This window comes from Echiichthys vipera, assembly GCF_963691815.1.
Source record: "Echiichthys vipera genome assembly, chromosome: 22".
NCBI lineage: Eukaryota > Metazoa > Chordata > Actinopteri > Perciformes > Trachinidae > Echiichthys > Echiichthys vipera.
The window spans coordinates 22,214,958-22,227,042 of NC_139847.1; positions in this window are offsets into that span (position 1 = coordinate 22,214,958).

The window sequence follows — 12,085 nt, forward strand, 5'->3', positions numbered from 1 at the left end:
CCAACTAAAAGCACACACTTTTGAACCTATGAATTGCAAGAAAAGCTGGGATTATATTTAGGAAACGCTGAGTCAAATACATTCAACTTGCTCAAAAGATCCATTGAATTAATTTTGTAATTATGGCTGCAGTATATTAAGGACATCGAAGCGCGGTCTGATAATCATCTCCCGACGAATATTTAATTCTCTGTGCAGTAATGCTGCAGCTTCATTCACGGGATCATTATCAAAAGGACATGCCATGGTAGTGAAATAGTTGCCACCTAATATAACTTTTAATGTAGATGTACTGACTGATGTTTGCAGTGATTTTCTGAAAAAACAGATGGAACTATACTACGCCAAAACTCGCCCGCTGACTGAATGAATGAGCGAATCAAACACCGTGTGTGGCTGAAAGAGGGCGGAGACAGAGAGAAACTCAAGGTTTTTTGAGAAAAACCTGGTCCCGACCAGGTTAGTTTCAGAGAGCATGTTACCATGGTAACTGACCGAGAGGTTAAGTTACCTCTCTTTGTGAAACAGGCTAGAGTTACCCCTCTCTCTCTGGTTTGAGTTACCTCCCTTTGTGAAATGGAAAACTCAGAGTTTCCCTCATTTCAGGGTTAACAGACTCAGAGTTTTCACTAAACCTGCTTTGTGAAACAGGCCCCTGATAAGCACATTCTGTTTAGAAAACAATAGAACTGTATTTGGGCATGATGACGTCTGACACCAAGTAGATCTCCAAGTTGCACTTCCACCATTCCACTTCCGTCAAATTTGCCTCAAAGTCCAGTGGACTTCCTGGGGGCCTGGGGAGAAGCTGTTGATGGCACAGAGAGAGGTTTTTGTGTAAATGTGGAATAGACAAATAGTGTTAGCTGCACCTATACTGATTATATTTTGTTCCAATATTTTCCCATGTTTTTCCGTAGTTCTTTCTCTTACGTCTTTAGGCACAAATTATGTCCAGTTCCTCCTTTATAAATAAAACAATACTTGCTACTTGCTATTAGGCAAGATTTATAGGCTGTAAAATGCACCTTTGATATCAGTCTAAGTTTGACCAAAGATTGACTGGATTGGCCAGTCTACATTATTTGCTTTGCTGGTTACCAAGCAGCAACCTCCGGGGCTGAAAAATGAAGCCAACGCAGAAATGCCAAAAACGGCTCCAAAACAGAGCAGATCCTCACATACCTCCATGTTAAAATGTCCAACTTTACAGCAGAAATATAAACAAAAAACTGTTTCTGTGTTTATAACTAATTTCATGATAACAATATGGGTGGTCATTTTTTATATAATTCACCTGTTTGAATTATTATATGAAGACTTAAAGTCAAGCATAATTAAGGGCTCGGTTGCTTTGAGTCAGCTTTATTCAGTCAATCTCAGCTCCATCGATGCTCCACATCTTGGCTCATTTTTGTGTTAGCTTGGAGTCGGGTGAAGTCAGGCACCTCCAAGATGGCAACAGCCAGAGACCGACACAAACCTATGGGTGATGTTACAGAGACTACATGCATATTCAATGCATTCTCAATTTCAAATGTGTTAAATTAATGTCTCTTTCATTTAAAAATGAAACAATAATAATAACAACCTTCAACAGCTTTATAAATATGTGTTATTTAATTTTGGACAATGTTCGTAGCCACTCAAAAAAGTTTAGAATGAATTGGCATGGATCACTGCCTTAGTCCCTACCTGGGACTAAAGTTTTTTCACAGGTCCACCTAATTCCAACGGAGACCTGTGTAACATACATAATAATATAACTGTTGTTGAAATAATACTCTTAACCAGGGCCTGGAGTGAACTTTTTTGCCCACTAGCCACTGTGGCAGGTGGATTTTGAAATCCATTCACCGTCCATCAGGACTTTAACTATTAATTCTATGATCTAAAAATAAACTCCAGCCAGTCCGGGGCTTTTAAAGCACAGCTATACAGTTAGCACAACATCAACTCATGGCTATCCAGATAACATGACACTGGCTCGTCTATGATGAAATCATCAACCCTGCGCTCATCAGGTCTCTCCTGTGCGGGTGGATAATATGAAGGCTTTGCATCAGTGACCATAGAGAGCCTTTTCCTCCCTCCGTCCTTCATCGTGATGACAAGCCTGGGAGGGAACAGCAGCGCGGGTCTGATGTTATAAAGCTCCGACATCACTTCTGGGTATTTATGGCGCTTCGTGAGCAGCTCTGCAAAGAAGGCTGTCAGCCGAGGCCCCCCCACCTCTTCAGGTAGTCCAACCCCTCTGATGTTTTGGCGGCGGCCCCTGGACTCCAGTTCCCTTACTTGAGCCAGCAGCTTAGCGCTAGTCTCTGTTAGCCTCCAGCGTTAGCAGACACTCATCTTGTAAATTTGACCTCGAGGGAGCCTATCTTCTGAGTGTGGTCAGACACTGTGGCGTGTACGTGGTCCATCTTTGCTTCGAGCATTGAAATGGAGGCTTTGAGGTCGACAGAGAGGTGAAAAGTGGAGCAGAAGCTAAGGGAGAACAACATGAGGGAGGTCTGGGAAGGTGAAAGGACTTTCACAGGTCACAACACAAAGACCAGAGCTACAGGGGGGACAATGGAGAGGGTGAATGAGCTGAATGACTTCTTCAACAGGTTTAACCAGCCCTTGTCCCCCCCACCCTCACCCTCACGCAGACATCTCTCCTTCTTCCCTCTACACACCTCTCACAACAACACCCCCCTCCTCCGCCACCTCAACACAGTCCCCGCCTCACATCACCACAGACCAGGTCAGAGGACAGCTGAGAAAGCTCTGGCCCAGGAAAGCAGCAGGCCCGGATAAAGTGTGTCCGAGACTACTGAAAACCTGCGCTGCAGAACTGGGGGAACCACTACAACGGATCTTCAACCTTAGCCTGCAGCTAGGGAGAGTGCCTACCCTCTGGAAGAAATCCTGCATCGTTCCGGTTCCCAAAAAGAACAGGTCCAGCGAGCAGAATGACTTCCGACCGGTGGCACTCACTTCACACCTGATGAAGATGTTGGAGCGGCTCTTCCTCAGCCTCCTCAGACCCCAGGTACAACACGCCCAGGACCGCTTGCATTTTGTTTACCAGCCAGATGTTGGTGTGGAGAATGCCATCCGCTACATGCTGCACCGAATCCCCTCCCAGGTAGATAAGGGAAGTGACACTGCGAGGAGTCTCGTCTTGGATTTCTCCAGTGCCTTTAATACCACCCAGCCCCCTGTACTTCAGGACAAACTGAACAGGATGGGAGAGGACCCCTATCTGGTGGACTGGGTCAGAGACTACCTCACTGACAGGTCACAGTATGTCAGGCTGAAGGACACCACGTCTGACACTTTGGTCAGCAGCACTGGAGCCCCTAAAGGCACAGTGCTGGCCCCTTTTCTCTTCACCCTGTACACCTCGGACTTCTGCTACAACTCGGAGCTGTGTCACATACAGAAGTACGCCTATAACACAGCCTTCGTGGGATGAATCAGGGGTGACAGAGAGGATGAGTATCAGAGTCTGGTGGGGGACTTTGCTCTCTGGTGCCACACTAACCACCTACAGCAACACCTCTAAGACTAAGGAGCTGGTCATTGATTTTGGGAGGTCCAGACCGAGACCGCGATCAATCCTGCTAGAGGGAGCTGAGGTGGAGCCGGTGGAAACATACAAATACCTCAAGCTGTAGCTGAGCAATAAACTGGACTGGACAACACACACCAGCCACCTGTATTCTTACATCTACCTCATATATATTTGAACAAGAGTTTATTGCATACTGTTTATTTTTTTTATACTTTCTGTATTTATTTAAAGAACCTGTGTCTCTCATAAAAAAAAGTCTAAGAAGCTGCTTTGAGCTTTAAGGAGCCGGTCTAACACGAAAGTCTACGCCACTTAGCTCTATGTCTGAGCTGAAAACCTCCTTCAGACCAGGTTTGGTTGAAGGCACAAGTTACCATGGTGATACAGCTAAGCTAAAAGAGAGCAACTTTCGTGTCACAGCTGACCCCGGCTTTGAGCACAACATACCTTGCTAACCTACTAATTGAGCTTCATAGTACACCCCTCTGGTGTATATTCTGTTTGTTAATGCTATAACTTGCAGTCATTTCTAGACCCCAGCAATCCTTAGAGGGATGTGTACATGTGTAGGGAGGAGTTACTACATGTGGATATAGTGCATGTGGCTCAACCCACCCACCATCAGACCTGGTTTACTCTGGAGGGCTATCTGTTGGGGCCTGAATGTTTAGGTAGTCTCTAATGGGGCTGGAGCCAGTCATATAAACTCCCTAGTAAAAGGAATGAATGAGACAAACAATCAGGAATTTTACAAGGATAGTCTATATAAAGGTTCAAACTGATGAACTTCAGGTGCTTACAATAAATACACATGCTTAGAGCCTCGGCTTCACTAACTGAAAGGCAACAGAGTTTGTTGATCAAGATGACAAACTGGTGTAACCATTTGTCACTAGGCTTTAGATTTAAGCGAAGGGTCATATCTTCAACATTAACATCCTGAATATAGTTTCCCTGTGTGTACAATATGCTCACATTTGGTTTGTGTATCTAAAAGAATGCAGGAATGTGTGTGTGTGCTTGCATGTGAATGAGACATGAAAAGTCATCTGTTGAGCTCCAGCTGTTGCATATGGAGCACAAGAGAACACAAGGCTCGGGTCCAGCCGGCTCAGCGCTGCACACCCATCACTGCAGCCACTCAGCTCCAAGTAGGGCAAACAGCACTTACAGGACAGGAATGTATGACACACACCTCATCGCACTGTATAGAGTCTGAAGTCAATCATAATCTGTGCTGTCGATATGTAAGTGAGAGAGTTGAGCCAAATATGCACATGAAGCAAGTATCACTTTGTGAAACTGCTAGACCAACTAACAAGTGTGCACACTTTTAACATATTAGAGTATTCTTAGAGGCCTCTTAAACACACTTGATGTCGTGAGAAGCAAATTCTTTGCTTGTAATTTGCAGTTGTGTCTCCTCAGTTCTGTAACCAAATGTACGCCTTTGCTAGTCATATGTAATCTTTTCTATGTGCATTGGTAATATACAAATTAAGTATCTGCAGTGATGGATTAGCTATCTTAGATGGGCTTTAGTGTCTTAAATTGGATTTATAAAAAGGTTTAAAATGGTTTCAGGCACGGCATGGCAGGTACAATTGCTCAAGTCTTTCAATCTCAATCTCACCTTGTTTACCACAATGCAAATGTGTGGGTTGGGGGTAATAAGCATTATATCAACATCTGTGACGTAGGAGAAGGGAGTCCACTCACTAAAGGGGCTGAAAATGTATATTCATAGGCATATCACGGCTCACAGCCATATGAGTATGATCCTGAAAGGTGTCCACGAGACAGGGACAGGAGAAATAACTGAAAAATATCTGAGATCAGCCAGAAACTGAGGATTGTGTGAGAAGTGAACAGCTCTCTGTCAGCAGACGAGTGCTAACAGCAACAGATAACAGTCACGTCACAACACTGTAAAGTTAGGCTTTACCTAAACTAGTATTGGTAACAGTGGGGAACCTTCAGGGCCTTCTACGCCTTCAGAGAAGGCCTAAATAAATAAGAAATAATAATAAATTCAATAATAATAATAATGAAGTATTCAATAAAAAAATATATATATATATATATTTTTTTTATTTCTATCGCATTTAATTTAATACAATATATTAATACATTTTCTCTCATCTTTGTTCTAAAATTAAGCTTTCTGTCAAGTTCATGTCCTGAAAACCTGTTATCCAATCATAATCGTCTGTCTCTAATAAGGCCAGGTTAGCTGGCTCATTCATTGGTTAGGACTTCACGAATCCCGGGGAAGGCCAAGCTATATGTTTTGGTGTGGTGAGTGACGGGCAAATCGACCAATCACGGTTTGATTTCAAGAGGGCGGGAATTAAACAAAAGATCGAAGGCCTTCATGAAGTCCAAGCAGCGAATCTATGCAGAGTGGTGAGAGCGGTTGATTTAAATGGCGGAAGACGAGAGTGACGTTGTGGCTAGCTTGATAGCATCGCCTTTTTCAAGGCGGGCCTTCACAGAAAAACTTGAAATAATAAAAAACGGAAGACCAACTCCAGAGCTGGAATTAAAAGAAAAGGTGAAGAAAGTGAAAAGGCATTTCAAGACCGAAAATTATCAGCGGTATCCATGGATGACTGGCTGTAAGGAAACAAACAGGCTGTACTGCTGGAGTTGTTTACTTTTTACAACTGACAAGTTATCCACCTGGGTCAGCGGCGGATTTGTCAGCCTTACAAATCTGACAAAGTCAGCCCATCGACATCAAGATTCTGCGGCACACCTGCAAGCGATGGTCAATTTGAAAACTTTTGGGGACACAAGAATTGATCTTCAGCTAAATGAGCAGCGCCGGAATCATACAACGGCCCACAACAACAAGGTCAGGCAGAACAGAGAAATCCTGAAACGTCTCATCAATGTCGTCACATTTCTTGGAAAGCAAGAGCTGGCATTTCGAGGACATGATGAGAGTAAAGATTCTGAAACCAAGGGGAACTACTTGGAGCTTCTGGAGTATTTGGCGGGGTATGACAGCCCTCTGGGCTGTCATCTGGATTCGGCCACTGTTTTCATCGGCACCTCCAGCAAAATTCAGAATGATCTGATTCAATCGGTGGCAGATGTAATGACCGAAGCAATGAGGGAGGAGGTGAGGAACACGCCTTTTGTCTCCGTTATAGTAGACGAGACAACTGACGTAAGTAACTCTGCTCAGATGTCATATGTCTTGCGTTACACCACTGACGGTGGTGTCAAGGAGCGCTTTTTCCAGTTTGGTGATGTCAGTGGTGATAAGTGCGCAGAGGCCATAGCTCGTCAAGTTTTGGAGTTTCTGGAGGACTGTGCCTGCACCAATAAAGTAATTGCCCAGTGTTACGATGGAGCTGCAGTCATGGCCTCTGGACTGAATGGGGTGCAAGCTAAAATAAAGGAAAAAATTCCACAAGCTCTCTTTGTTAACTGTTATGCTCACTCTCTGAACCTCGTCATGTCTCAAAGTGCTGCCAAAATCAAAGAGTGCAAAAAAATTTTCTCCCACCTAAGTGGCCTCGCAGCCTTCTTTACAAGGTCAGCCAAACGCACGAAACTCCTGGATGAAATATGCCAGCGAAGACTGCCCAGAGTGACTCCAACACGGTGGAACTTCTCATCACGTTTGGTTTGCACTGTGTATGAGCGGAGAGAAGAACTCTTGGAGCTCTTTGAATTCATTGTTGACAACCACAATGATTTTGATGCTGATGCTGTACACAGCGCTGATGGATACACTGCACTGCTGATGGACTTCGAGTTCTGCTTTCTCCTCGCCACATTCAACTCCGTGTTTGCCTACTCCGACGTGCTCTTTGGGATCTTGCAGAATAAGGAGTGTTACATGCAGTTCTGTTTGTCCAGCATCAAGGACTTTTGTAGCACCACAGAGAGAGAAAAGGCAAAATTTGACTCCATCTATGAGGACACTGTGCGCGAAGTCGGGGTTCCCAGCGGGCGCAGGGCACGGAGAGTCGGAGATGTGCGCGCAGCGTACCAGCGGCTGCACAGTGAAATCCTGGACAACATCCTCACTCAGCTGAGGAACAGGTTCAAGGATCATGAAAAACTCATGTTCCTTGCCCTTCTGGACCCCAAGAAGTTTACCTCACACAGAGAAAACTTGTTCCAGAGCCTCGCGGAAAGCTACGGGCTGCATTTTGACCTCCCCAGGCTCAAGACTGAACTGACGGTCATGTACAACATGGCAAACTTTGAGGCAAGGAGCCCAGCAGACCTGCTGCACTTTCTGACTCTTAAAGAGCTGACTGAGAGCATGCCGCAGCTGTAACACCTCACCTGCCTGGTGCTGACCATCCCCGTGTCCACCTCCTCCGTGGAGCGGTCTTTCTCGGCTCTGAAGCGCATCAAGACGCACGCTAGGAACAGTACTGGACAGGACGGCCTGGGAGCTTTGGCACTGATGTCCATAGAGAAAGGACTTCTTTTGGAGCTCAAATCAAAGGACAAACTTTATGACGCCGCCATCGCCCACTTCACAAAGAGAGACCGACGAATGGACTTCGTGTTTATTTAAGGTAGGCCTCTGTTATAATACACCTTGATTATTATTTCAAGGGATTAAGATTACTGGCCAAGTGTACATTTGGGAATTTGTATTTATTGCGGAGGTTGTCCCAGCGCAAATTGCCTTGAATTCAGTATGTGATCAATCAATCAATCAATCAATCAATCAATCAATCAATCAATCAATGTATCAAACGTATCATAAGTGTGTGGTTGGATTTTTCAGAGGGTTTTTATTCTCTTCATGTTCACTTGTCTGTCCCTTTCCCTGTGGAGAATTAAGGAGGTATAGTAGTAAAAATTGTGACTTCAATTCATTTGACATCGGTATTCATTGCGCTATGCGTAATTGCGCATGGAGAGGCATTTGCACTTTATTGCAACTTTAAAAAATAGTCTTTGTATTACAAGCTTTGTGTAACTTTTGAAATTGTATTGTAGATTGATAATGCTAATGAATTTATGTATGAATGATTTGTCATGCGCCGTGATTTCATAGCGCTGTCCAAGGTGATGAAATGAGCCTCTGTGTCCGCAGCGTCACGGGGTGACATTCTGGGTGACCTTTTATATTTCCAGATTTTCCGAAGTTAATGTTGAGAATGTTTCTTGTTGCAGAGAATGTTATTGACGTTATGGTCTATTTGTTTACATCCTTGTCATCGTAATTAAATTTGCACTTGTTAAACCTTTTTAATTCGTTGTACTGCTGCTTTTTTCCGCGATGATTTTTTTTCTTCTCGGCGGTGAGGTGAAGGCCCAGCTGTAGTGCTCACGGTTCGCCACTGATTGGTAATAATAATATAGCACAGGCACAAGTATTAATACTTACCACTAACAGAAACGATTGTTGCCTATGTTATATCTGGAATAACATTATATAACTCCACACTAAGTGTATGTGCTGTAACGAACCGCAGGAGATCAGCACGGACGGAGAGTGAGCAAAGAGACTGTATCATGAACGGTGCAGGGAAATAACAGAAAGGGACTGGACCCAAATGCAGACACGGACACAGTATAAAGGAATAAACAAATATTTAATAAGGACAACAAACAGGGATAAATACAGGGGACAAGAACAATACGGACGAGACGATTGAGGGTAACAGGAACGAAGAACGATGGACAGACAGGGATCTGGACAGGGAAACAGGATCGTGGGAAACTACGGAGGGAAACAAAGAAACAACTAATAAGAAGCAATTAACACGGAGCGAAAAAGCAGGTACAAACGGGAAACGGGAGCCACCGACGAAAGTTACCGGGTAAATGAGAACAAAGGTCCGGCGCTGAATGAGGGAGACAAACTCACACAAAAGGAAGAAAGGAGGGACTGACAGAACCAGGATCCTAACAGTACCCCCTCCCTCGCCACCAGGTGCTCCACCGGGCCTTCCAGGATGAAGCCCGGTAGAAGTCCATGATGAGGGATGGGTCGAGGATCAGGGATCGAGAGACCCAACTCCTCTCCCCAGGACCATATCCCTCCCAGTCGAGCAGGTACTGGAACCCACGCCCTCTGTGTCACATGTTCAAAATCGAACTGACCGTGAATGCCCATCAACGGTTCAGGGGGGTGGTGGGGCGACGGTAGGCGGGCACAGTGTGCTGGTGGACACTGGTTTCAGCTGGGAGACGCCAAACCTAGGATGAATCCTGAGGGACGAAGGAAGCTTCAGACGAACAGCACTGGGGTTGATAATGGTCTCAACCTCAAAGGGACCAATAAAACTGGGAGCGAGTTTCCTGGAGGTAACATTCAGGGGAATGTTGTTGGAGTTTAACCATACTTTAGCAGGGATGCGACAGCGATCCGCCATCTTGCGGTTCTGCTCAGCCGTCCGCAGCAAAGCCCCTCGGACCTCCCTCCAAATCCAACAAATTCTCCGGAGATGATCTTGGACAGAAGGCACAGCAATCTCGGACTCCTGGGCTGGAAAGAGAGGAGGTAAGTAACCCAACGAAGCCTCGAAGGGAGACATTCGTGTAGCAGAGCAGGTTTGAGAGTTGTGGGAGTATTCCACCCAGGACAGCTGAGATGACCACGACGAGGGGTTACGGGCACAATCACAGCGAAGAGCAGTCTCCAAATCCTGGTTGACCCTCTCCAACTGCCCGTTAGACTGGGGGTGGAAGCCCGACGATAAACTGACCCTGGCTCCCAAAGCCTGACAGAAGGCTTTCCAGACACTGGGAGGACCCCGGTCCGAAACTATGTCCGAAGGGATCCCATGGAGCCGGAAAACATGGTCCACTAAGAGGGATGCCGTCTCCATGGCTGACGGCAGTTTAGGCAGTGGAGCAAAGTGAACCATCTTAGAGAACCGATCAACAATGGTGACAATGATGTCGTTACCTTGGGAGGCAGGAAGTCCAGTGACAAAATCCAAAGCGATGTGAGACCAAGGCCGACCGGGCACGGGAAGAGGAGGGAGAAGGCCAGCTGGAGGGCGATGAGAGGCCTTTCCCCGGGCGCAGATGGTGCAGGCCAGGACGAACTCCCGGGTATCCATGGTGATGGTCCTCCACCAGAAGTGAAGTCCTCCAGAGGAGTGACAGGGTCCTGGTGATCCCGGGATGGCAGGCAAGATGGGAAGAATGCCCCCACTGGAGCACACTGGCGGGAACAAATAGTGGGATCAGTGTGTTGCGCTTGTCTAACCGAAGAAGAATTCCCTGCAACGGGGAAATTCGATTTTTTCACTCTATTATTGTTATTCATGTTACACACATACAGGCCCGAAATACACACACATGCACACACAGGACCTATATATATGCAATTAATGGAGAGATGTTAGAGCAGGCGGGCTGCCAGTAAGCAGCGCCCCAAGCAGTTGGGAGTTCGGTGCCTTGCTCAACAGCACCACGGCAGTGCCCAGGAGATCAACTGGCACCTCTCCAGCCACCAGTCCACGCTCTATTCATGGTCCACACAGGGACTCGAACCAGCAACCCTCTGGTTCCCAGCCAGGTCACCTATGGACTGAGCTACTGCTCAATCTCAATCTCAGTCTCCCAGGTGAGTGCGGCCATAACGCAAAACGCGGGAATGACGTGCTCCAAACCGGTCTCCTCCTCCTCAGCAGGTCCAAATTGACGAGAAAGGGCATCTGGTTTAATATTTTTGCTGCCTGGAACATAAGTCAACGAGAAATTGAATCGTCCAAAAAACAATGCCCACCGGGCTTGACGGAAGTTCAGTCTCTGAGCGGTCTGGATGTATGAGAGGTTCTTGTGATCTGTCCAAACCACAAACGGAATCTCTGCCCCCTCCAACCAGTGTCGCCACTCTTCCAAAGCCAGTTTGACCGCTAGTAACTCACGGTTTCGGACGTCATAGTTTCTCTCAGCGGGGGACAGCTTCACGGATGCACACGGATGAACCTTGTCATCGGTCACTGCTCGCTGCGAAAGACCAGCACCTACTCCCAGAACTGAGGCATCCACCTCCACAATGAACTGCCAAGTAGGATCGGGCTGGACCAACACAGGAGCGGAAGAGAAGCGTCTCTTGAGAGCCAGAAACGCATCATCAGCGGCTGAAGACCAAACAAAGGGAGTTGTGGGAGACGTCACTCTGGTCGTAGGCGACACAACCTGGCTGTAGTTACGGATAAAGCGACGATAGAAATTGGCAAAACCCAGAAAACGCTGTAGTTGCTTTCTGGAAGAAGGCGTCGGCCATTCTGACACCGCTTTAACTTTTGCAGGATCCGCCCAAACCTGTCCGCTCTCCACAATGTACCCCAAAAAAGTCACTGACGAGACGTGGAATTCACATTTCTCCGCCTCGACAAACAATCGATTCTCCTGTAGGCGCTAGAGAACCTAGCGGACGTGATCAACATGTTCAGACAAGTCTGAGGAAAAAATCTAAATGTCATCCAGGTAGAGGAACACTGATCGATTCAGCATATCACGGAGAACGTCATTAACTAACGCCTGGAAGACAGCTGGGGCGTTGGTTAAACCAAAAGGCAT